Consider the following 27,679-nt stretch of genomic DNA (forward strand, 5'->3'; position numbering starts at 1 on the left):
AGACACATACAGACATATCCAATCCTGTTAAATACCAGCACTCTGATCTGGAGTGTATGCCTTTGTCCTGCATGGTGTTGGGCTTGATACCTGATCCAGAATGGCAAAATGTGTTGTGTAAGATGAGGGAGGAACACTTGGGCCAGTTTCACTGTGTGTCCAGAGGCTTGTCCTCTCAGTACGAAGTGCCTCATTGCATGGAAGATCTCAGCATCCACCCAACACAAGTAAAGAGGGTGTCTAATATCTGCCCGATGCCAGAGAATATGGAATCACCAAGAAACCTTTTTAAAACCAGGAGGGTGTAAAACCTCCCCATATGCACACGATTACGTAAACCCACACAGGTTTACAGAGCAGGGTCTCTCCCCCCCTCCTGGAAGGCCTCTGTAAAAGCAGGAGCATATCGGAGGGTGGAAGAGAAACCGAAGTGTTTGTTGACTCTGAACTTTACCTTGGCCCCTTTGCAGATGGCAAGATGATACAGCTGGGCACCGAAGTGTGCGATGTAATAGAAATTGCAAAGCGGAGAGGTAATTGCATAGGCTCACGCGCTCCATTGGCTTCGGGGAGGCTGTTGCTTCCAGCTTATCTTTACAAGCAAATTTCACTCCTGGCCTCAGTGACTGCAGACTAGGATTGCTCCAAGTCCAGCGGTTTCATTGAATTATTATTTTTTTTCCAGCTATGGAGCCAGTCCCAAATCCCCACAATTACTTTGCCTGTCACCTCTAAATCTGTCTGCAGCCTCTTTGAGTGTCTCTTTGAGTGTCAACAGACCACACTCGGAGCCAGGCCGACTCTCCTCCTAGTCCCCCTGCCTTGCTGTGATGCCGCAGTGTTTGTGTGGTCCAAACCAGCCCTGGCTTCACTAGCAAGTTTTGTTCCTTATGTGACAGACCTCGGCTTATGGCAACAACACCGCAACGTAGTCCTTGACTTGGTCAGAATAAACTGAGGTTTGAGTTACTTTCTTCCGTAAAATTACACTGATAGCTGGGTCTCCTCCATTTCATATCTCGCTCTGCCTAATCTCCCTTGCTTACAGCCAACTTTTAATCATCTAGAAATCAAGTATAATGGTACTTTTCTCATGTGAGTGAAGACAGTGACTAGTCCCCCAGTCAGTTAAGATGCTGGGCTTTAAAGCACTAATACAGTTAATAGCTGTTGGTAGCAGTCACAGAATGCACAAGCTGGAAGGAACTCATCGCAGATTGTGCAGAAAGGAGATATGGATGTGCTCTCAGATCTACATGCAGAGAAACTGAGGCAGAGGCTTCCTCTTTCAACCCCCAGGACAGCAGCCAGACCTTCTCAATCAACACCATATGTTCTCCAGGTCAAGAACAGTCTAAATCCCAATATTTTCCTCCTGTGACCTCATTTTTTTTCCCCCAAAACAACACTGAAGGATGTGAGAATGTATTGCTGTTTCCCCAGTTACCTCCTTGCAGGGACACACACCACCTGAACAGCTTCTCTTTTCCTAGGTCCTATTGCTACCAAAAATCAAACCAGGTTCTGCCATTGGTGGTTAGAGTGGTTTCCATGAGCTCACCAGGGGCATTGCCTTGCCATTATTCAGGGCACCAAAGAGCATGCCAAACCGGGTAGAATAAATCATTATGAACCCTGAAACAGACTCACTGACAGAACTGAAGGCACTTAGAGAGATGTTTACGGGGTGGCTCTGTTTTCTGGGTGTTGTATAGGTACCACGTACACCTGTGCTGATGCCAAGAAACATATGCCATCTTTCAGCAAGTGGGGATTTGTTTTTTCATGTTATAGCTAAGAGGCTAGAATCCGGACTTGTAAACTAGAGCCGAGGAGTTTGGGAGCGGCAATCAGGAATGTAAAGGAGCCTTCTGTGCCACCCTGAGCAGCAAAACACTTACAGGACTCGCTGTGGAGCAGAGGTAGCAGATCATACTGGTCATGGACAGGCCCCCACTGCTGAGGAAGGAAAAAATCCTGGAGAATATCACACAGGGCAACCATTCCTGCTACTGTCCTAAACAACATTTAAGCATGTGGTTTGGGCAAGACACGTGTGCCTGGTACCCCGCAGTATTCATCAGATATTAGTGGGACAATAGTGGTTTCCCCATGCATACATTTCTCTAGAGAACTCTGTTCTGCATATCCATCTCTTCATCACCCTACTTACATTGCTGTCCTTTCCACGATGCCAGTGAAAACCAAGACATCTATTTTAATGTGGCCAAGGTAACAAAAATTTCATTTAAACCACTTTTCTGCAGGAATCAGAGCCAACGGTAAGGGGAGGCATCTGATCTCATGAGAGTGTCAGTGTTTGGGACTGGAACGTCTTTAAAACGCTCCCCTAGTTTTTGGCATGGTAGGCTTCCCAAATTTAACACTGCTTCACTCTTTAATCCATACTCCAGCCTAATTTGGGTGAGGATCCACATCTGAATGCTCAATGCTTCATCCAGCTTTGCCTAAGGCCAATTATTTTTGCACAAGTCTTGCTAAATCTCTGCCAAGCTGGATGGTAGTATGTTCAAAAATCAAAATATTTCCAACTCCTTCTATAAAAGGACCAGGATGTTTTGGCATTCTGTGACTGATGCTTTATTCATTATTCGCGAGGATTATATCTGTTTGTTTTCTTTCTTTTTCCTACAAGACAATTTACCTGAAAGCAGAGAAGAAAAGGAGATCTCAAACCAATAGACCAGAAGTATGTCTCCAGTCTCCATAGAGACACCAGAAAAACACTACGATCATGTGGGTTGTACACAAGAAGCCTATTCATACTGGAATGGGTGGTGTTCCAGGACGTTAAGTAATTTTGACAATCTGCCACTATCTCAGCCTGCAAGAAGCCCAGAGGGAGTTATTGATGCCATCGAGTGCTGATCTTTACAAATGGTTTCTAGACAGCCTTCTTCATTCTGGGCTCTGTGGGACCCCAAACCCAAACTGCAGATGGATCTCAGCACAGCCATTCAAAAGCAACCAGGGCCACCACCCCCAGAGAGCACCCAGGTGCTGTGTGTCCTACCCGGGCGGCTCAGGCTTCCCCTCCCAAGCAGGCTGCAGAGCCAGGAGCTGTCTGCAAGGAGCCCGGCTGCACAAAAGCCCAGGTCTCCCTCTTCACTTACCCAGGCAGCATGCTGTTGCAATCCACTGACAAAGAGACTTTCACTCGGTTAATACGAGGGCAAACAAGGAGGCACAAGGGCTCTGGGACTCAAGAAATAGCAGTGGATACCAGTATTTAGTGTAGCACGGCTGGGTCCTCAAGGTTCACAGGTAAGGCTGGGACTTTCATTGCCTATCACTAAGTGAAGGTAGGATCCTCAAGGAGCAAGAACTGACTATGCCTATAGATTTATTCCTTCTAAACAAGGAAAGAGCAAAACCTCACCAACAGTAAAAACCCTTTTCAGAGGTCCTGGCCAAATTTACCCTCCTGAGGTAGCCTGCTCGCAGGGAAATGGCTTGCTGTATGCATGGAAGGCCAGCAAAGACAGGGGCTGGTGCTTGAAACAGAGGCAATTCCTTCAATTTTCCCCCCAGTTATAAGTGCCTAATTTGGCTATTTATGGTTCTCAGTGTCCTTTCTGGACTTACCCCAATGTCTGCTTAAAGCTCCTACCTGGAGAACAGGTCAGGAATCAGCACCATAGCCATAGTTTAAGGACAATGCCATCCCCAGAAGGATTCATTGCCCGGCTTGTAGCAGCTGGCTATTTTAACATCAGCTGGGAACCAGCACACACCTCCAAGGGCTCAGGAGCATTGCATTTAGGGGATTCAGCACAGAGAACTGGGCTGCCTGCAGCATGCTCAGATTCATCAGCCCCAGCTCATTCAAGCCTACTTAACTCTGAATCCTTCAGAGACCGTTCCTAAGAGATTTGGCCCTGAAGAATAACCTGTCTGCACCAGTGCAGTTCTGGAAGCAAGTTTGTCACACCGAGGATTGCTCAACAGCAGCCGAGGCACTTGCAGGAATGTGCAATCCATCAGGTGGTGCCACCACTCTCCTCCGCAGTCATGGGCTCTGCCTCATTCCCCTTCTGTTTGCCACAGCATGTTTTCAGATGGAGCTTTTTGGATGTGCCTCACGGGGACAAGCCCTGCCCACAGCCTGGGGTTCAGATAAAGCAGCTAGTACCCGTGAGGAACAGTGAGAAATCAACTATAATTCAATTGCCATTCAGTATAATTAGGACATTAAAATACACATAGTTGTTAAGACCCTGGTGCCATTGGCTAAGCCACAGAGCTTTTACGGTGTTATCAGTGTAACTGGGGGAGTAAGACATCAAACAGCTAGGTCATATTTCCAATCCCATTGCATTTAAGAGGGAATCTCCAAGTTTAGATTTCCCGTTTTTCTCCCCAGCCATAACCTCAGCTTTATGAGCAGCACTGAGCTGTCGTTCCTCTCCCCTCTACACACTCCCATGCCCAGGTCTCTCAAAAGTGCTCTTGACAGTCTTCGCAGTGGCATTCCAGTAGGCCTCAGTATCTTCACGTGGTGGCTACTGCTGAGGACTTGTCTCCTTTTGGGAGGCTGAAGCCTGATAGTAGCTGCTAACTCACATCATGCAGTGTCTTTCTTTCAGGGTTTTGCTCAGATTGCGCAGATCTTGTCTGCAAGCCAGGACTGTTCTCATTCCCCTTCCACCTATTACAAAAATATCCTAAGGTAGGTAAAATTTCACTCTCCAGCTTGCTGTAGACAGCAACAACAGCAATTGAAGAAATTCTTTAATACAGAAAGAAGCTCTCTAGACTCTGCCTTGAGACTTATTCCTTCTTATCTGTGTTCTCATTGTCCATAGCTACCAACCTGCTGTTAACGTTTCTTCCTATCCCATAGGCATTTCTGCTTGTTACACTAATGCTTTACATTTAAAATTCTTCATAGCCTGGCTCCATCTTGTTTTCTAATTTCATACTAGGTTTTTGTTGTTATCTTGCCAGAGTTGGGGCAGTATCATCCTTCCTTAGGAAAAAACCTTCCAGCGTACCATCTATTAGCAACTATTTCTTTTCTTTTTCACTTACCTATTAGCTTAAAAAAATCCTCCCCTTAAAGAAAAAGAAGGAAAAAAAATGCCATCTACAAACAAACAAAAAGAAATAGAAAAAAAAAAGATAACCTTATCTTCCCACTTCTATAAGAAAGGCAGTGTGCCCACTCCCCTACATTCCCACGTGCAAGTACTAATCAGGGGTCGCTGTGCTAAGTGCCTTCTGCACTATACTAAGGGGAGAGGTTATTGGTTACGTTGTAGTAACAGCTCAATATTGGTTTTAGAATTTAAAAGCAAAGTGTTTTGGTTACTAAAATAAGTAAGGTCAATATGAAAAGTATATATATAGACTACGTTTGCATAATACTAGACTAAAAGAACACTATAAAGAAAATAGGTCTGAGATCTTACGGTAAGGACATTCTGTTTTACGTCATGCTTTCCTATACAAAGTCTTCCTTTTTAATTCTAGACTTTAAATAAATGTTATATCTTCTAGCACTGGAAAAAGTATTTTAAGACTTGGTTTCTGCAGTGTTACTACTTCATATGAAGCCTTGCTTTCATCAGCTATGGATCCCTGTTGTCAATAAGAAAGCTCTTGACTAGATATAACATGGTGCCAGGAAGTACTCTGATAGTCCCTAGTTTTTTTTCTCTACATTCTATTCTTTTTTCTTTTTTTTTTCTGTTGAAGAAAATAGTTATTTGCCCAAGTCACGACTCCCAAATTTAGGGAAGAATAATAGATTTCTATTATCCTATGAACTTACAAAACCAGAAATGTTAAACTGGGTATGTGTAATGACATGAAAGAAGAGTCAAATTTTATAGACTGTTTTCTATGGACTCAGCAGAAAGAAATGATTCAGCTGCAACTAGAGAATAAAGGTGTCAGAACTTCTAACAGTGACATTTTCAACTTATTTCTACCACTTCATAGCCTGTGAAACCAGTGAAACAGCCTGCTTCAGCCTCTTTTACAGTGAGACAAGTCTGTTCCGAGAATGACGGAACGATGGAATGTACTTTCTTCTATACAACAGACAACAGAATAAGAAATAGCATATAAAGGAAACATACCGTATTTCTGCCTCGATTCTTTTTTTTAAAGAAAAAAAAAGGGGGGAGGGGGGGCGCAGATTCAGTGAGCCATTGGAGTGCAAAGGAGCTGACAATAGAGGGCAACAGCCAGCCTGCAGGCACTTCTGCCCGAGCAGTTTCATATTTAATGTGAATTAGTTAATGTGAATTACTTTTAATGTGAAACTAATTCCAAACTTTGCTCTGCTCTAGATGACAATAAGCAGAGCTGACCTGAGTAGAAAAAAGTAGATGATCAACTTCGTGCGCATCACCTAGCTCACAGCTGCTCTCAGTCCATCCCAGCGTGACAGTCTCCTATGACTGAAGCAGCTTGCGAATGCCTTACCAGAAAGCAAGATGGGGAATCTGAAATCATGTAGGCATTGGAAACGTGAAAGGAGGTATGAGAGCTGAGAAGTAAATAGAGCTCTTAGCAGGAGGGAGAGGAGTTTTGAATGATACTTCTTGGGGGGAACTGGCTGGGGAAGACACGCCAGGAGGCAGAGAGCTACCGCCAGTGCCTGGCACGTGCCTTCCCTTTTGTGCTGCTGCTCTGACCTGCATTGGCCAAATCAGTGCTATGTCTGACATACTACCGCACTACGAAGGTAGACAGCCTTCCACTTAACACTTGGCCTTAGCTGCTATCTTTCTGAAGACAAGAGCAGGAAAACTCCCGTGGTCTTCCAGAATACTAGGATTGTGAACAGGATCCAGTTTAAAGTTTAACATTGATTAATCCTGTTCCCTTGCCCACAATGGGACTAAACTGCCTGATACTAGATAAAAATCTGTCTTGTAATCCAGATGAAGTAAAGCTTGAGATTAATTACAGCTAATTAGATCTCCATTGTCTCTTGGCTGTATTGAGATAATTTCTTAACAAGACCTGCTCTGAGCTGAGAGCAGAATCCTTGTGAAAAGTTCCCCTTTAAACTCCCGGTGTGGTTTTTCTGTATATGCAGTTACAGCATGCCAATGACAGCCTCAGTCAGGTGAAAGGACGGGGACTTAAGATGCAGTGGTAAGCCACAAAAGATTGTTGGGGGAGTTGAAGATCAGTATAAATGGTTTTCTGTTCCTTTCCAAGCAGAACTGGTATGGCTACATTGCTACACAATGCTCCCATGTCTGAGTACAAACATCTCTCCCACGTCCCAAAGGGCTCTCTTCAAGAGAGACAGAGGCACTACTTCGAGCTGAGGGTAGCTTTGTTCATCTAGTGCCCCGTTGTCACTTTCTACACAAGTAATAACAGACACGGAGTCCGGATCGTGGGCTGGTATAAATCGGGCTGGTTAAGTTTGCTTCCACAGGGCTTAGCCAACTTATATAAGGAGATATAGGTCTCTTGGGCAAAGGTACGTGTTGTCAGCTGTTGCTTTCTGTCTCCTCTGCATTGGTTTTTGAGGACTTGGTGACTAGCTCTCAAGCAATCTGCAGAGTGGATGAAGATGGAGTGCTCCTGGGCGGGTGGTATTTGGGAATTTTGCCCATTCCGATTTACAAACAAACAAATGATCTCAGCCCTAAAATGAGAACTTGTAACTATTCTAAATACATGCAGATAAAAGAGGATGATAATGTTATCAGAGGACAGACTGTTTAGAAGTCCTGGACTCTTTCTGACCTTTTCACACTACACTGCAAACACGGAGACCAGCTTGCGGGTCAGAATCATGGCAGTCTGTCTTTGACAGACTCCAATAGGATCTTCAGAGTCTTGCTTCCCATCGAAAATGGAGTCACTCTTTTAAGTGAGGCAGGTCAACACAACTTCCCTAACTTTTCAATGAAGGTATTAATATCCATCCATTGAGAATCCCTGCTCTGCATATCCTGCTGCTAAAGCTGCTCGTATTGTGGTGGGTGCTGGCAGTCTGTCTGAGGCACTAACGAACCAGTCATTAAAACGCTAAGTTTGAGACAATTTTGTCAAGCACTGGGTGGTGTGTGGTTAGAATAGATAGCACCATAGAAACCCAGGTGCTGGCTAAGTAGCTGAAAAAACAAATCTAACTCGGGTCTGCTTCAGCCTCGGGTGCCATCCAACCCACGTTCAAACATTCAGACTGGGCTGCTGTGTTCCCATAACCGATTGACCCTCCCTTTTGGAAGTGCTGGGTCGCAGACACGCGGGTTATTCATGTTAAAAGACAGGCAACATGACTCTTCCATAAAAGTCCGACAGACAGACACATTAACCCCTGTAATCCCTTCCTGTGGTGTACATGACGCCACCTAGATTTATTAATTAAACCCTGTTATCCGGTGGCCACTGTCAATTAAGCGTTTCCTTGTAACATATAATGAGGGCTCATTCATTAGCAAATGTTTCCATTACATTTAAGGCTGTGAGTCTCTCTGAAGACTTTTCTTCTCCAACAACGCAGAGAATTTGTTGCAGTTCGAGATCCTGGGTGGACAGAGGGTGTGGAGAAGTCGAAAGCAGGAAAGACAGATAATGGCTCTGTTGCTAAACTGAACAATTAATAAATGATCACTGCTGTGCCCTAGGAAGGCACAGTGCTGTCTTCAAACTCTTTCAGGAAACGGGTGCAATTCCTGCCTCTGCCACTTGCCAGCCCTGTGACCCTCAGAAAGCTGCAACGCACCCCTACCTTTCTTGTTGCTGTTCTCTGCTTAGACGGCTCTTTGGAGCACTACGTGTACAGCTGGAAAAAGCAACCTTGCACGTGGAGTGTTCAGAGGCCTCAGGGCCTCAAATTCCCAGTGAGGGTCTCACTTCCCACTGCATGCAATTCTTCCTTTTGCCTGAAGAGTCCGTGCCAATTTATTTGTACCATATTTCTAACCCTTCAAGCTTAAGCTACAAGGTTCTGCCTGGCTTTGCCTGGCTTGCGTATTTTCTTGACTTTAATTCTGTGTTCCCCTGCCCTGACTCCAGACCTCTCCTGTCCTGTGGTCAGGAAAATCTTCGTTCCTGTGGGCTGTTATGTCTACCCCTTCCTTCAAAATTAATACACTACATATTGATTTGATACAGGACTTATCAAGTGAATCCTAGGAATGAGAAGCAGTGTGACTTCTGACTCTGCAAGTGTGTTTTCAGATCAGGATTACCTGAGAAAACCATCTAGAGAACCTCACTCAGTAGCTTCTTCTGACCTCAGCACTGTTGGCTCAATACGCACTGGCTCAATAATTCATTGCAAGACTTGTAGTGCTGACTCTGTTCTTAAAGCACCAGCTTCCTGAGTTGTTACTAGAAATACAAACACATCTGACAGATAAACTCTGACCTGGCTGCTGAGAAATCAAACCACCAAAAGACTGATCAAAGAAGTACAAGATTCTTCTGTCAAGCACTATCTGCAGTAATAAAACGTTTTTGATTTTAAATGAGTACTTGAAGTCTTTTCAGACTTGATGTGACTTTTAGATCGTTGGGTTTTGGCAAAAAAAATGTCCGAATAGAGTAATTAATCCACCCTGAATGTTACCAAGGGTTCTTCCCAGCAGCTGCCTCGAGAGAGAGGCAAAGGACTAACTGAACCCAAAGCTTTTAGGAAGTAGTCTGCCAGTTGTGCTTCAGCAGCTGTTGGCACATGGAGCTACAGCTCCCTCTCCTGGCAAAATTTGCAGCTTTTGAAAGTCCTTTTTGAAAATAGTCTGATTTATTCAGTTAATCCATGGCTGGGTTAGGACTCCATGTGAAGAAAGCTCAAAGCTAAGCATATCGGACAAATCAGAAACTCTGCACGCCAGGGAAAAAAAATCAAAGCCCATCTGCAGATAACCAACAAATAGCTGAAGGAATTAAACTCAGCCAGTAACTTGTTGGCTAGCTTAACCCTAGTAATGATTTTATTAGTCCTGCAGTGGTGTTAGGTCTTCGTACCATGATCTCAAAGCTTCAGAATTGCTGCACCAAGCCTCTTGTAGAGGTTCTTTAGTTGCCAGAGGCCAGTTGCAGAGCCTGGAAATAGATGGGAGTGGGAATTTGGACATCAGGCACAAAGTCACAGGGTGGTGTCTGCATGTTGTTCCCTGCTTGCTGGAGCGCTGTGCTGGGCTGTTGCATGCCAGCACTGGGGAATGGTGTTGGCAGTAAATCCTGAAAGAATCCCACAGAAAAGATTCAAGCCAGACATTCCCCCTCTCGCAGGTCCTCTGCAGCCAAACTGAGTGAATGAGCTGTTACCATTGAGCACATGGAAAAGACGACCTTATCGAATCAAAATCACTGGGAAAAAAAGACAATACCATCTGGCCACTTCTGAGAGAGCTAGAGACCATGCTGGCACTATCTAAGGCGGACTGTACGCTCATCCTTCCCCACGCATTCCTGGGACATTTCTAATCATAACTGTGAATGGCATCCCGCAGTGCCTTTCTGGGATCAGGTTCCCCTCTATAAATGCCCAATCCTGTGTTTGGAGGCAGCAGAGCTCCAGTTGAAGTCAGCTGAAACACAGCCTGACTCAATACTTTCAGAGCTGGTATTTCACGCAGGGTCCATTAATAACAAAATTTTCAATAGGATGCAATTTAGACTTTCAGAGCATTGTTGTACCTATTCAAAGTTGTCTTTTTTAAGGAAGTCAGAAAAAAGACAAGCAAGGATAAAATGATATATTCCTTGTCCTTTTTTTTCTGAATTGTTCTACAGTGACATATGTATATAATCAATTATGGAGAGCAAAAAATAGGATTATTTTTAAGAAGCCCACTTTACTTTTTTCCCTTTTTACTGTCGGCATGTTCACACAACTCAGCATGGATTGAAGTGATAACGAGTAACTCAGCACATGGCCCTGTCTGCTCGGTTTATTATCATGCATTCCTATCTGACTGTCTAATCTAAGATGCTTTTAAAGGACCCATCATCAAAATATCTAAGTGCTGCCACAGGATCTAATTACTAATCTTCAGGAAGAAACACTGGCTTTGCTGCAAAGTTGGAATAACCCCCCTTAAATCTTTATGAAGCAAAGGGGCAGAAGGCTGCAAGGCATACGTGTACAAAACATAAAACTGTCTTTCTTGTGCCTAAGTCTGTGAGCACTCGATGCATGATGCAATATAAAACTATTGTTCTATCAGAAACTATGGTGTTATTTTACACTGCACGAGACCATGAGTCATTAAAACTGCGTTGTACCACTTCCAAGAAATCGTTTATGTTGGCCTGTGTTATTCATCACTTTTTTATTGGTTGGCTTTTCTTTGAGCATATTACCACAGAATTTGGGTGCCCTACAAGTACTTGTGCATTCACTCTCACAGCATCCACAGCTCACACAACTCTCTTTACATGTGGGGAATTAGAGGCGAAGATGAGGAATGAGGTTTGTCCAGGGAAATGAAAAAGATTTTCAGGGCAACAGTCCAAATGCAACCAGATGTCTTGTGTCATAGTCCTTCCCTGCAGGGTCTCCATGCAGCTAAATAGGGCTTTTTTCCTTGTCTCCTGACAAGCCAAGGACAGGTTCACCAGCTGGACCAAATAAAATTATAGCCAATGTCTGTATCCTTCTGCTCAAAGAAGTTATTAAAACTCAGAAGGTGCAATAGGCTCACGGTAGTGCCGTGTTAGATACAGACTTTGATGCCTGCCATATACAATAGGGGAACAGAAGGCTAGGAAATGAGCCTAGGATGAGTGTTCCATGCTTGTTATAGAAAATATCTTGCCTAATTTTAGTTCTTTCTTTTCTTCTGTCCCTGTTGAAGTCACTACCAGCCTTGTATTCAGCTCCTGCAGATCAGGAATATCCTGCATATCCATATTCCTGGATAGAGGAACAGGCAGACATGAGCTCATGAATCACACCCAGATGTGTCCCAGAAAGAGAACCTAGAAGTCTTCACTCTAACTCAGTCCATGCACAGTTTTCAGCTTTAAGTCAAAGTACAATTTTCCCCAAACCATTCTAAAATTGTGGCTGGGCACAATCTGATTTATTCTTTGTGTGGACCAAGTCAGTTTGTCGCAGTATAAAAACTAAACCATCATAGCTGCCTTTATCATAACAGCTATGGCACTGTCAGGTTGCACCAGTATAACTATTTTTCCAGACAAATAACTATGTTTCCAGACAGGGCTATCCAGTCTCATCTTAAAAAATTGCTGTCCGCTTTCTTCCATGGACAAAAGCATAACCCAAGTATTCTGAAGCCCAGCCCAACCTTCTCTTCTCGTTGTTCAGGTCACCCTCCCTACCAAGCAATAGCAATACATTCATGGAGTTAAAGCACGTACCATAAAGCCATCCAGGTGGTTCAACCCAGGTGTCCTTGAACTGCTCTGGTTACTCGCGTGGGGGTGAAACATCACCTTCAGAAAAGCATCCGTAGAGCCTTCATTTGACGGCGTCATGAAACCGTGTGCCACTACAAAATAAAAGTTTAATGTCTAATTTGAATGCATTCAGCTTTGGCTTCTAAGTGCTGATTAAGACTGCTTGGCATTTGATTTCTAATGCTACAATTGTATTAATTACTATTAATATATTTACCATTTAAATTTATCATTATTATTTATTTTATTTATCATTTAAATCTATCGTTTTAGTAATTATTTTGCTTTTTAGGTATTTAGCGTTCTGTGCACTTATAAGAGTGCTGATTAAAAAAGTTTTAATATTGCAGACTCTTACAGAGAGCAGGATTACTCATCTCTCAAGAAGTACACCCGCCTCTGGCTGTACTCAGATGCCTCCGGCCCTCGGGGTGCGCACACCAGCGCTGGTACCGGAGGGACCGCGGCGGAGCCAAGCGGCGCTTCGGGTAAAGAAATTCAAACCTCGGCTGGGAAATGCCAGCTCCACACCCACCCTCGCCCTGCCTTTCCACGGGACGGCCACCAGATGGCAATGCTCCAGAGCAGAGCCTCGGAGCCAGCACACGAGCACAACCCCCCCTGCTGCAGGATGAGTCAAGAGCATCGCCTCGAGCCAAGGAAAACTGAGAAAATAAAAGAGCAAAACGTCCTTGAGTTTCGCTGAAGAATTCAAGCTGAAAATCTGTACCGGAATGGGCAAAACCATCACTGTGTGGCCTCTTCCACCCTTCATTTGCCTGCTTTTTCCACCCCGCAGTTATTATTATTGCAGCTATTTTTATTTTGGAATGCAATAGTTACTTCTCATAGGATGGCACCCAGCTGGGATGAGCACCCCTTGTGTTGGATGCTGAATCACTGTGCAATAAAAACTGTCAGTTTCACTACGATTTAACAATGTAGCATTCTTCTGCTTCTCTGGGGACACCCCCACCCCCATATCACAACTCTCCTACCCGAGCAGCTCCTATGCAGAAGTCAGAAGGCGTGCACATACCTCGGCAAAACTGCCTGCCTGTTTCGTGCAAGGTGGTTTGGACAGAAGGGTGAAGGAACTTGAAAGAACGTAACATTTCTCCCTCTAGTCTTCTTCCTTCCCCTTTTCCCCATAATTACATCACTAATTTGTTACTTTAAAAACCCTAAGATATAAACCAGTTTCAGCCTAGACGTGTTTACACTGGGAAGGACAACAAAAGACCTTTAATAACTTTGGGACCGACTGCATGAAGTATCATTCAAAAAATAAAATAAAAAATAAAAAATGCAAAGATTAGCAAATCAATCTCTTAAAACCCAGCCCTGGGAGGCAGATTGACAGGTGCTGTTATTCTAAAGACAGGGAAAATGAGAGAAGAGCCTGGAGTCAGTAACAGAAAGACGTTCTCACTCCTGAGCGTGGGGTTCCCAGAGCTGAACCCCTCAGCCTGTCGAGTGCTAACACAGGACAACAAGCCCACCACCTCCACTTGAAGTCACCCTCCTGTTCTCCAGTACTGGTGGAGTCCTACTGCTGTAGCTCACTGCCTCGCTTCTGCTCTGTTGCTACCTGCACCACGCAAGGGGCTGAGCTCAGCTATAAAACATTGAGCAGGAGTTGAGGAGAGCTGGAGGCTGAGTGCCAAACAGGCAAGGAACAGCAGAGGGAGGTATCAGGCCAGGCATGAGAGTAACCAAGAGAAATTCCCTGCCCTGCGCTGTTACACACGGTATCGCAACATCCCTTTGGGTCTGCTCCTCCTGCCCCCCTCTTTCAGCGGGTCCTGAAAGTAATTGTGCATAAGGAAGAAAAGGGTTTGAAAGGCAATATACAGAGACAATCTTTTGTGCCCCGGTCAACTGCACAGCAGCGTGCATCTGAGAGCTCTAGAAAGGACACGGTTACTGGAGGGAAGTGTACACGGCTTTGCCCTTTGGATGCACTTTTGCACACTTCTGACTCCATGCCCACCACACGAGGCTAAAGCAGATAGGCAGTGCTGGCACACGCATCGCTGGAAGAGGATGCCGCCCTACCCTCCCACTACACGGATGCTCTCCACAACCAGAGGTTCTAAAGAGCACATCTGGAATCACTTACAGCAGCATCTGGAAACTGTCATGAGCTGCAACGAGACACAGTCGCTTAATTATTCTGGGTCCGCATCCTTTGCCACTGTGAAGCTGTCAGTGGCCATTCAGCCTCCTCGGCACAGATCCCGGCGCACCACCCGTGCATGCCTCTCATCACATGTAACACTTGTCAAGGTATAGGGAGCATCAGCTTTATCTTCAGCCCTGTCCTGACTATGTCCAGCACAAGCAAATGACTGTGGAAAGTTCACTGTTACAGCAGGCGGAATGAAATAAAAAAAATAATAATTAAAAAAAGGTCTTAGTTACTCGAAGAGCATAGAACGATGGCCCTACAATATTCCCAGCTTATCTCCCCACCACACATGACCAAAGATTTCATTCCACAGCATCAATCCATTCTTTCATGAGAAGTCCATCAAGAAATACGTTTGCAGCAGCTTTAATGGTTAAGATGACAAAAGGAGTATGACACTCCAGAGCATCCAGGACAGATTTCTACTTCACCATTTTATTCCTGGGACATCATGCCCCTTACAAGTATAGAGCAGACAGACTTCCATGGAGGACAATCGTTTTTGTTTCCCTGTCTCTTTACCAGCATTGTTGCTTGCTCCTGGAAGTGAAGGAGTTAAGCAGACTGTGCTATGCATTTTGCTCGTAGCACAAAGGGAGACAGGCTAGGGATTCTTGCTCATTATCCCAGTGCTGAACTTCAAGGCTGAACTTCCTCTGGAATCGTTTGCATCTTCCCTTTCCGCCTCCAGCAATGCCTCTGAGGTCAGTGTCTTGACCCAGGATGGATGGGATTATAGCACGAGGGAGGCTGATGCCTGTGCTCAGTCAACTGTTTCGGAGTGGGATGGTGCTCCCTGTGCTAACAGGAAGCAGAGAAACGTGAGAAAAAAAGCGGAATAAAAGGAGCAGAAACCAAACAGGAATGTTGAGAAGCTCTGGGGAGAGGAGGAAACGTGAAAGTGTATGGGATACAAGGAGACAGAGTTCACCAATGCAACAGTAGCTCAAGGGAAGCAAATGAGACATACAGAAAATGCAAAGGAATGATAGAGAAATCATAAAACCAGGACCAAATTCCAAAGGATACATCTAAGAGTTCAGCCCATGCTGCAATAAACAGCCAGATGGCTGCGTCTCCCAGAGAGACGTTGCTGGGAAAGGAAATGGAGAGGGAAAGAGGGGGAGAGCAGGGTCACTTACATGTGACTCTTCCATTCCCAGTGAAAGAGGAAAAGGAAATGTAGATTAAGGGAGGTCTTCATGGCCTCAGCACTGGCTGAGCCAGCACAGGCACAGGAGGCAGAAGAAGCCAAAGAATGTCTTTGAACCTCCTGTGCTCACATATTTTCCTTGCCCTCTTCCCTTCTCTCTCTCCCACCATTTCAGCCCCCTCTTTTCTCACTCACACCACCCCTCTCTCCAGTTCTGACAGTCTCTTCCCTTTTCCAGAGGCCCAGAGCAAGGACTGGTTTATAGCGCTCTAAGCCACGTGTCACAGCATCACGTCCTCTCTTCTCTCTCCTTTAGGTGCCCCAGACCAATGTCCCTCACAGGTCACAGTCAAACAAATGGGAAGAAGCAAGACAAGCCTTTAGTCTTACGGAAGTGCTCTGCAGCAACCAGAGGTCCACGGGATCTTCCACAGATTCATCTTCCCCATGGAAAGGGAATAAATCATACACTCTACCGACAGTCATACAGGTTGGACTTGCCATACCAGGAGACGCAGCTAAGGGAAATATGGTGACTTTAGGATTGCATCAATTGGCCCCAAATCAGGCCATCTTCTTGTTGTTCTTGACATGCTCAGCCCTCGTTACATGATGGTGAATAAGACATCTGCCATCTGCCTTTCCTGTGTCTCAGTTTCCTCAGATGTGAAACAGGGACGAATGCTGATGTAGCCATGTATAAACCCCCAAGATTTTGTGTTGAAAACATGAAAGCAGTTTAAAGAAACACTACTGGGTGAATAAGCTTTTATTAGTGTCTTGTCTAACTGAGATGTTAGAAGCTCTGGTCCTTCAGGCAGCTGTGAAAGTCGGAATAACGCTGAATTCCAAAGCAGGAGGAGAGGTTTAGGTGTTTTTTTTTTGTTTGTTTGTTTTTTAAGGGGCTCATCTTTTGCTTTCATCTGTACCTGTTACACGCTGAACACAGGCTCTCTTATCCTATTTAGTTAGGATGTGCCAAAGACAAGCTTACATCAAAGGCAGGTGAGACTAGAGTCCTCCTTTTAGATGGCCCTTCACAGACAGCCCTGACCCTGCAGGGGAAAGGCAAAATCAGAACTACCTGGTGCCTCAGTCAGCTGGGAAAAACAAAACAAAACAAAAACCCACCTTCACCATATTGGTCTGTTTTGGTTTGATAAGCTCCTTTTCATGGAAGAGTATTCAGTGACCTGTACAGAAGCCCCAATCCTCGATTAAAATTAAATGACTACGGGAATTGGGAGATCTGTGCCGTGGGGAAGGAAAGCGTTGGTCTAAAAGGCACAAGAAGTGTGGACGTTAAATGAACATTAAGTTCAATCCTTTGATTTTTTTCTGCAGTTGGCAGGATTTTCCTGTGGAGTAAATCAGCAGAGCTCCTTTCTGCTCCATGACACAGCGGATGGCCCCGTCTGCAGTGGGGACTGCACAGCCCCAGGGAGCAGGGAGGTGATGGGCTACTCTGCTCTTACCCGCGAGCAAAGGGAAAAAGAAAACCCTCTCTGACAGAGGGAGGCAGAAGCTGGTAGCATATTACATTTGTCCCCACGCTGAGAGGTTAATATGCAAGGCTGGTTTATCAAAGCTTTAAAAAATATTATTTTCAGGGAAGGGAAAAAGGACCATGTTTTCACTTTTTTCCTCTTTGTTCTGTATGTTGCCTACTTTATGGTAAATAAGGTATTTTTTCTTCTAAGCATTTTATTTTTAGCACTGCTGTTTGTAAATTATTTTCCCTTTTACGTCTGTCTACCTTTAGAAGGAGATTAAAGTCTGCTATTAGGACGATGTTGGTTGTACTTCTGTCCCTGGGTACCTGAATGGCAGGGTGCGCTACTTGGAGAAGTCAGCATTTTTAGGGCTGTTTGCTTTCATCCTTGCTTCAAATCTGTTTTAGAACCTGCTGAGTAAGCAGGAAAAATAAAGAGATGAGGTGGGGGGGTGGGGGAGGCAGCTGAAGCGGGAGCGAGACAATAGACTGCCACAATACCTTGTGAAAGGGCTCTGTTTTATACTGCCTGCAAATAACGTTGCAGATGGTTTTACCATCACATCAATCTGATGAGCAGGAGCTGAATATTAGGAGAAAATAATTTCATGTGTAAAATAGTAAACCAGGTACTGCAGGCTTTATATATACGCGTTAGTAAGTCACTACGTGAAAACTCATCCATAGAAAAACAATTTGTGTTTCTGTCTTGCCTTTTGAAAATGTGTGCTTTTTTTGGGTCTCGCATGACCCACACAGCATCTCACCCAGTGGGATTGCTGTGTCTCTAAACACCACCACAATGGGAAAATTAATTGCGTGGGCTGAAGCCTGGAACACAAAACTTGGCCACGATCGTATCATTTCCACTCAGCAGACAGGCAGATCGCTTCTGGCATCTCTAAGAGCAGGAGGCCTGTTTTACTGACTGGCTCAGATTCCAGATCCCCTAGAGCAACAGAAATTGAAACACACTGTCCAGAAAGATTTAATAAAATAGTCTTTCACCTACAAAGATGGGCACCTAGCCATTCGCACTTTGCCTCTGCCTAGCAGCCTACCTTGGCTGACAGGTGATCGGAGTCCAAGGAAGAGGGAGCACGGAAGGGAAAATGATTATTCCGAGTCAAAACAACTGCAGCACAGGAAGCATTTGTATTTCTGGGCTGCAGCAGTAACTGAGACAAATGGACTTCTCTCAGCCATACTTCTCTATCAGCCGTGTCAAATGTACTTCTCTATCAGCCACAGCATTTGTAATGTTTCATATGACTGAGCAGTTCAACGCATGCAGGCTTTTCAATGAGATTTGCCCTAACTCCCCAGTCCTGCTTCTGAAGCCAGAGTTCCCTCCCTCCTTGACAATAATTGGTATAGATCTAGACTGCAACATCGGAATTTTAAAATAACAGCAACCTTGCTGGAGTTTTCCTTGATTTGATTAATGGGGTATTTTTATCATCATCGTAATCTATTTTGCAGAAAAATCTACATCTTCCAGTTGTACACCACAGCCCCATAGTCCCAGCTGCTTTATACTTAGAAAAGAATGGCAACTGACCTTCCTCGAGGAAGTTTGCCTGATCAGACTTGCTGTATCTGACTTGTAACCCATGCATAACTAGGTCCTGCACCTGCAGAAATGATTTGTGCTTTCGAATATCCAACTTATGTTTTTTCATTCTCAGGAAAAAAAGCCAGTTCATACAAAATTAAGCTCCCTCAAACCATCAATCTGTAAAACAGACCTAGGTCTTTTCTCACTGTGAACTTTCTCATTGTGAAAATGCTTAGGCCCATTACCATTGGCGAAAACTTCCCAGGGGATAATGCCAGTTATCCTTCCAGACACCCTTCCATGCTTCTTCAAATGGTCTGTCATTTGGATTATTCTTCATGTTGCACTTCATTCCCAAACTGGACACTGCACATCACAAGCGCAGTGATGCAAAAAACCCAACCCAAATCAAACCAAAACAGCAACAAAACCAACAAAGAAATCCACAGAAGATAACGAAAACAAAACAAATACAGAAAAACAAAGCAACTTGCTAAATTCCATGCTTTTATCTAGAGCTTTCAAGTATACAGGATTACCTAACCGGATTCTTTCTTTCTTTCTTTCTTTCTTTCTGGAAACTTTATTCAAGCAGAACTGAGGAGCACGTATTCTTTTGTGGCTTTCTGGAGATGCAGCAGCAGCTTTGATCAGGTATTTCTGTGTCCAGGGCTCCTGAACACATCCTTTGCATATGTAAAACATCCCTACAGCACCTGCAGAGCAAGACAGATGCCTCCAGGAAGCTTTGGAGCTATTAAGCAAGCAGCTCACAGACAACGTGTATTCAGAGTGAACCCATGGTGTTCATGAGGTAGTACACAGAACACCTGAACAGAAGCATGGCAGTCACACACCTCTCACAAACACCATCACTGTTAGAGGGAGTTTGATAAAAGGCTGTACGTATAGAGACCACGTTCAATAGCTGTGCAACTGCTCGCAGCCATTCTAGTGCTGGGATCCTCCAGCCGCCTCGATAAGGAAGCTCATGCTATTTTATGCTGGGACAAGCCTCAGCCATTTAGAAATATGCTGCATGGGTTCCAGTCCACCCTTCGGCAGCTGCCTCTGTTCCCTTGCAGATCCAAGGATCCTCAGCCTGAGCAGCCCCTTCAGCGCAAGTCAGCAGGAGCCGGAGGCGTTCACCACCTTGCAGGACATCCTGCAGCCCTCCCTGCGAGCCCCGCTGCCCAGCGTCTTCATTTTAGTGCAGCCTTACAGCAGCTGTAGTCACACCTTGTTTCGGTAGACGTGCCCAACTCCCGCCTTTGTTATCAACAAATTCCTTTGTTATCAACGATTCGTTTGCCTCCCAAACAGCCTGAAGAGCTGCTGTAGTTTTCCGTTTCAGTAATTATTTTCCAGAGACAGAAAGAGCCAGTCCTCTCAGCTGATTTTAATGGTATTAGTCATCTTTGGCTTGGCACAGGGTTCAGAGAGCAAAGACAGGTCAGCTTTCTTTGGGTTGCATCCCTTCCACTTTCAGGCATTGCAGAACCTGCCACAGTAAGCAGGTCTGTCTCTGGCACGGAGACAAACACTGAACATCCAGGTATTGAACCAAGCCGTATGAGGCACTTTGTTTTTTCACAGGAAGTAACAAGAGGATAGAAGTCTCTCTCCTCCTCCCCCCCTCCCATCAGTAAACAAATTTCTTCCTTAATATAAGAATGAACAAGTGTGGCAAGAAGCAGCACAGGGAACAGAGAGATTTCTGAAATGAGTAAAGAAATTCCAGTAATTGAACAGCCCATATTTTGACACGCTGAGTTATTAAGTTCTGAGAACTGATGAAATATCTCCCTAGACATAGCACAGAGTGCCAGGATAAATACCAGCGTTTACGCAGCCCGGTTTTCAGCACAGATCCATTGGCCATGCCCACAGGCAAGACTGCAGTTGCTGCTGATACAGGAAATATTTAGGAAAAAGCCTAAATAGGAGAAGGCAGCTTTGAAGGTAAAGGAACTGCAATTGCTGCATGCATGCAAAAGGATGCTGTTCAATGACCATGGCTTGAAATTATGAAATTAGAGCCAGTATCTCAACATTCCTCTGAGTTCTTCCATTTCCTACTAATTTTACCGAAAGCTGAGAAACCTCCTCCCACGCAATCACCTCCTCTGGTTTCTGTAACCTGCTGCATTTCTAGCTCTTTCCTGTTTTTCTGACAAAAACTGAAGGGACCACTCCCACGAGCCAAATTTCAGAGCGTGCATCACCACCTAAGTTTTGGCTTGCAACCTGAAACATGCCCTGGATCCAAGTAGACTTCAAAATTAACATTTCACAATAAAAATAAATCGTTTTTACCCTGCAAAGAGCTGGAAGCATTGCTGTTAATAACTAATGATCATCCTTTGCACATATGTAGTATCTTTCATTCAAGAGCCTTAAAGCGCTCAATAAGCAACAATTAATTAACCTCATAACATCTCACTGGTGTAATTAAAGCATCTATATACGGCATAATTGCACCACCAATGATTCCGGCTGCAGTGATTTCATCAAAATGCTGCAGGTATGTCACAGCAGTTTGTAGTGCATGCAACAAACAGCAGCTGCCTGAGAAAGATCTGGAGAAGTTCTGTATTAGGCTCTGGAGAGGAATTTAGGAAAGCAGGATGCAAACAGGTAAATCATTAATGTTGCGGGATTTCTGGCAACACACTTTCACACTTCTCTTTTATGGGTGTATTAATCACCAATATAATTTTGTTCCCCACACGCACACTAACTTAAAGGCACCCTACAGAATTCCCGTAGAAGCCCTGATCTATAATTCCCAGAGAAATACTAGAGTCTAGCAAACACTCGGTTTACGATTTCAGAGCACAAAGTTTATAAATCAGTTAGGCAAGACTGTCACAAACAAGGCAAATGAGTTTGAGTATCTAACATGCCTTTAGAATAACTTTGAGACTTTCAGGTTAAAAAAGAAATAGCATCAATGAGCAGGTTACATGCTGTTATCTCAGGCTCCTGGGTATTACATTTGCATCCAGAGCGCGGGGCATTTAGCAGACGACAGCCATTGTCTCACGGTCATAAAGGTCCCTTAACGTCAAAGTGTTTATTAGACACACTCAACAGGCCGGTTTGGGGATACTTCATGATTCATTATCATTTTGGATGAATAGCTGTACCCTCTCTCTTCTTTTTCTAGTGCTGCATTAGGTTCTTTCCTATTCTTTTATACCTTCTCTTCAGTAATAGCTGCCCTATCTTCCCATACAATTACGACATGTTATTCCAAGATGAAGGAAAGGGGAATTTGTTCCTTTAGAGAGCTTTCATCTGCACACAGTGCTTTAAGGCATCTGCCTAGATTTATACAATCTGACAGCTTAAAGGTGGAACAATAATAATAATGGCAAGGCTTGCCATTTATTCAGCAGCTCTCAAAGCATTGCAGTGTTCTTCATAAACACTGAATCTTAAACTACTGTCAGTGATTTTTGTAAATGCGAAACCTTAAGCACAGCTTTTAAACTTAAGGGAAATCTCAAGCGTGCAGGGCTTGTAGTAAGTCACAGGAGTCACTAATGCATCTAGGAATGCAGTCCAAGTATCCTAATTTTTCCTTATGCCTTTCCAATATGCAATTAAAAAGTGTTTCAAGTGTGCTGGTTTATAAGAAGAGCTTGTACTTCTCTTTCCAAACCCACATACCATCAGACTGAATCGATATCTAACACTGCAAGGATACTCTAAAGCAGTGCTTGAAATGCTAAACCTTGCAATGTTGTACCAAGATTTTCACAGGGCACTGGACCACAGCAAGAGGAGACTACCGATATTAAGTTACCTTGTATTTTTATGGAAAAAAAAAAAAGGCAAAACAAAACAAACAAACAAACAAAAAACACATAGCAATAAGAGACCAAAATCTCACCAGGTATAATTTAGCATAGCATTATTAAACCCAGAAACTCTATACCAACTTAAACAAGTTGAAGTTGCGGTAGCAAGATGCAAAGGAAGAATTTAGCATGCATAAAACCATTAAGATCTGGAGTTTCAACAAAATAGAAAGATAAGCATCTTGCTTCAACATTTAAACCAATCTTTGGAAGAGATCCAGAACAAGACTGGGGGTAAGATTTTCCCCACGCACTCACACTATTGCCTGAACAAAGGAGAGTCAGGTTATTTCCATTTAAGTCTGCCTTGTGGTGTGCAGAGTGGAGGCAGTTCTGGCAGTGCTTGACCTGAAAGGCAGCATTGTTAGAGTGGCAGCGGGACAGCCAGCCAGCAACGAGAGCGTTAACCCAAGTCAGGGTTTGCATTGCCCCCGATCCTTGCAAAGGCAGCAGACAAGGATCTGACTTCTGGCTTGGAAGGCTGGGAATGCACCAGCTGTAACTTCAGCAGCATGGGCAGCCCCTGCTTTAAAGTTTTAGCGTGCTTCCTACACCAATTCCTCCTGAATAGGAGCAGGAAACTAATGAGTGGTGTCAAACATGCTGTTAATCAAAAGCTTCTAAAACGCCGAACCTTTCACATGCTTCATCTCAAGTCAGTGGATCTACGGGTCTTGATGTAGGCTGCAAACCGGTCCGCAGGCTCTGGCAGCAGCGTTCAGCTATTTAGAAGGGTGTTCAGCCAGCTCTTAACCAACTGCTAAGAGACATCCACATCTTGTTTAAATTTAACAGGCAGCTTGCTCCTGCTAAGAAATATTTGACATGGCAGACCTCTGTCAAACAGCTCACAGGTTGCTGTTTCTGTCTAGAGGACCCAATCCAACATTAAAAACATGCAGGGAACACTCCAGCTCCGTGTGAAGTCAAAGGAAATGCAGCTAATTTACCTCAACAAAAAGATGCCTGCGGTGCTGAGCAGAAACAGGCCCCAAATTCCCAGGTCATAACAGAAGTCATAGAGCACAGGGTCTGTATTACAAAAAGAAGTGCGTCTCTTGCAAATCCGGTGGCATTGCCAGTGTCTACCATTAAGGCCCACTGTTGGAGACATCAGTAAAACCATGCTGGAGGAGAAGAATGTTCCGATTTGCAGAGCTAAAGCTGGGACCTCAGCATTCATTTCTGCCTAGATGCAACCAGAACAAGGAAAACCCATCAAAACGCCTTGAGGCTGCGGCAAGCGGGACATTGAGTTAGTCAAAACTAGAAAGAAAAAGGGGACGAAGGGAAACAGAGTAAGTCAGACCATGCTGGTCAGATCTCAGGGAATTCTAGCTGCCCCAAAGTTAAGAAAAATGACAGGATCTACGTGTCATTGCAAAGTTCCTGAGCGTCCTCACATTAAATAAATTCACACTTGTAAATTGTCGTTATGTGGAATCTTTCAGATGAGAATCTCCTTATTTTATGTAAAGTATCCAACACGCTGAAGAAATAATGGATTAACTGCTGTCAGCAAGTGCTACTATTACATTGGGCCCTTTCTTCACCTAGGGACCTAACTGGATAATTACAGCTTTAAAAATGAAAAATTTAAAAGAAAGAACTCCAGCACTGAAGGGTGGGTAGCAGTTTCTGCAGCATTAGTTCCTCATGACAGTTAAAAGCAGGTTTCTTCAAGGATTCATGGATTATTATACAGAAGACTAGATATTAAAATAAATACGTAGCATGGGACGTTCTCTCATTTTGCTCCAAAGTGGTATATGGCATGGAGAGCTTGCTTTGCAAGGAATGTTCTTGTTTAAATGGCATGATAAATTGGATTCTTTTGATGCTGTGTTGCTCTTGTCTTCCTTAATCTCTCCTAATCATAATAATGATTATTTTTTTTTAGCCTGCAATGCATTTGACCTACTTCCACATTCCCTCTATCCTGCTGTTCTTTCCTGTCTGTATTCTCTGCAAGCATCTGTATTTTTCCTCCCTTTTTCCATTAAAAAATAATCAATGAAATTTTGTTCAAAAAAAAATAAGATCCTCAGGCAAATCAGATGTTTTGATTCTTACCATCTAGTGAACACTGGAAACCTCACAGAAGGAGAATTCTTCCCCATTCAGCCCAGGCATCAACCTTTCTAAGTCCCAAGACACTGCTTGTCTACATGCAATTTGTTGAACTATTTGAACCAGAGGGCTCTGACAGAGACCTACAAACTGCAAGCAGTAGCATCCAATTTTTAATCACTCCAGGGAAAAAAAAAAAAAAAAGAATCTGTCAATTAAAAAAACATTTTTGATACAGCAACAGAAAGAAAATAACTAGCTATAGTGGCAGGTGCATCACTTCAGACAAGTTATACACCATCCAGAACGCTGTCTGAAACAGAAGGATAGCCCAGGGATTAGGGTTTTAACAGAAAATTTAGAATTGGGGATTACAGTCCTTGCTCCACCGCGGCCAGTCTGTACAGTTTGGCCATTTACAAAACAGGGTTAACAGTTTTCCTCCTCCCAGTAAAATTAAGGAGAGCAGCAGCACTGAATATTGTCAAGCATTTAAGGCTAAATACAATTTAAAATAAGTAATTCTTGGATAGGATCTTGAGTACCTAACATGGGAGCTTCATAGGCATTTAAACTGAAACCACAACCACTCCGCCTGGTACCTGCGTATCGCTGGAAGCACACTAATTTCAGACTCTTACTGACTTTAAGTGTCCCAGGTAGCTGTAGCTTTGCACAGACCTAAACAGGCCCTGATCTGAGCAGAAATACCCTGTATAAACTCCACTATAACTCAGAAGGGAAAAGCAATGACTTTTTATACCTCTGTTAAGCTCTGCAGTCACCCTAGTTTCTATTTTACATATTTTTTATTTGTTTTTAATCTGACTCTTAGATGGTGGAGCAATAGGTGCCAGAAAAACAAGGTAAGAGCAGCTGGCTGAATGCAAACCACATCCAAGCACAGGCAGGGCAGATGTGGGCCAGACAACCACAGCGCAGAGGAACAGGAGAGCAGCACAGGGAGGCTCAGGCCAGGTCTGTCTGTGGGGCTCTGGCTCGCAGCACTTTGCAAGGAGACGGGATGAGGACGGAGTCTGAAGTCAGCTGTGACAGAAGAACACAGAAGACTTGAGGACAGTTGCTATTTCTGCTCAGCCCTTAATTGTTTTCCATTTTTGAGCAACTCCGCTCTTCCCTGGAGATCAGAAGGGGTAATAGAAAAACAGTTTTTGCATCACGAATGTCATTCCTTTCTCCATTTCTGGCATGCCCCGCTAGGAAATCACCAGCAGAGGTCTTGCCTGCGGATTCTCATTTGAAGGGTCAGCACTCCTGCAGGCTTTGGACCATCTTGCATCAGTGATGCTCCAGTCTTCACTTGATGTTTCGAGTGGACTTGTGACCACGTAAGTTCACTATCTTGCGAACATGGCTGTCTAGACAGGCCTGGCTTTTGAGGTCTCCATCCAGCTGAGTTTGGCAGGAGCCAGGCAGCGGTATGTACAATTTCCCTTGGTGCTGCGACTTCACAAAGCAGTGAAGGAGAACAATGTAACTGGAAATGTGGCGTAGATTAACACCAGGCGAAGTGTAGTTGGTCTTGGAACTGGTCTGCACGTTGGAACCAGGACTGGAAGATTTGGGAAGAGCAGTACAGAATCCTTGACAAGACTGAAACATAATCAACAGCCCTAATTTCCCTGGCATGTGCCAATGCTTGTTAGCTAATTGCCTCAGACGCAGTACTCCTGCTCTGCTGCAGCACGGGGGAGAAGAGAACCTGGGCCCACGTTCAGGGAACAAAATGTTTAGAGCCAAACAAACAAAGACAAAAGGACAACAGGAATCAAAGGGTGTTGTATCCGATCCAAGAACACAAGGCAGTTAGAAAAACATTCTCAGAAGTAAATTGCAAAAAATGGCAGGTACCACAGTAGCTGGAGAGCTAAGGAACAAAGATATTTCCTGTGCAATAAACCAAGCAGCATTACATAAAAGAACTTCATTTAAAGGGACAACAATCCTCACCCCGTGCTTTCCACTGTTTTTAACACCTTCGTGACCAAACAAGAAGATACCCTAATACTGCAGCATCCAAGGGGGGCTCACTTTATCACAAAATATGTGAGGTTATTTTATGGAAAACAAGCCAAAGTACAGTGAGGACATGCGACCAAAGCCACACAGATTGTCTATGGCAAAGCAAGAGCTGAATTTGGATGTCCCTCAGTTCAGGCCACTGCTCTCACTGCTCCCTTTCAATGCTCCCCACCTCACTCACTTCATATCTGCAAGAAGGGATGGGAAACTGAACTCAAGTTATTTTTCTGTTGTCTAGTGGAAACCCTCTGAATCAGCTCTTGTTGCTCCTCATACTTCATAAGGAATGCATTTGCTGGGTGCCAGCCCCAGCACCAACATCACAAAACCCACCATGCTAACTAGCAGCGTCGCAGTCTTATCAGATAACTTGCAGAGACAGAAGAGTTTCTTCTGCTTGCACTGTGCATGGGGCGGATTAATTACAGGTCTCACTCCCATTGGCTATCTTGCACTTGAAGAACTGTGCAAAACTCCCCTATAAATGAGAACAGAGACTCTTACAATAAGCAGGGTTAAAAAAAAAAAAAAAAAAAGCAGCTCTTAACTGGAGTATGTATGTCTAATAGCTAATTATGATGCTAAGTCATGGAATCTGATGATAAAAAAAATAGCTATCCCCAGAAGACACACAACCTAATAAATGTTCACTGCAGATCTAGCTCCTAAATCTGCTGCCCGCTGAGATAATGAAATATGATTTAGTCAGATCCAGACATCTTTTTAATTTCAGATGCAAAACTGCTCAGCGCTGAGTGAGGCTGCTACAGACAGCAGCAAAGGAAGCGTGGGGGACAAACGCGCGCGGCGCAAGACAGGCTGCCGCAGCCCAGACCGCCGGACAGCAGGAGCTCCCCGCCCGACTCCTCGGGGGCTGGAAGACGAGGGAAGACAGAGGGCCATAATGCGGGCATGGGGGCAACAGCTCCCCGTG

General features: G+C 44.3%; 1 long non-coding RNA gene across 1 annotated transcript in view; it reads right to left on the bottom strand.

Annotated features, from left to right (window-relative positions):
• Window positions 1–7,382: 7,382 nt before the first annotated feature.
• Window positions 7,383–27,679, bottom strand: part of LOC125182755 (uncharacterized) — a 31,247-nt gene continuing 10,950 nt past the window's right edge. The window contains exons 2-3 of the long non-coding RNA XR_010826208.1: window positions 12,334–12,464; window positions 7,383–11,863 (exon numbers count right to left, since the gene is read on the bottom strand). This is a non-coding gene — a long non-coding RNA (uncharacterized lncRNA). The remainder of the gene's footprint in view (window positions 11,864–12,333; window positions 12,465–27,679) is intronic.

Source organism: Anser cygnoides, chromosome 21, assembly GCF_040182565.1.
Source record: "Anser cygnoides isolate HZ-2024a breed goose chromosome 21, Taihu_goose_T2T_genome, whole genome shotgun sequence".
Classification (NCBI taxonomy): domain Eukaryota; kingdom Metazoa; phylum Chordata; class Aves; order Anseriformes; family Anatidae; genus Anser; species Anser cygnoides.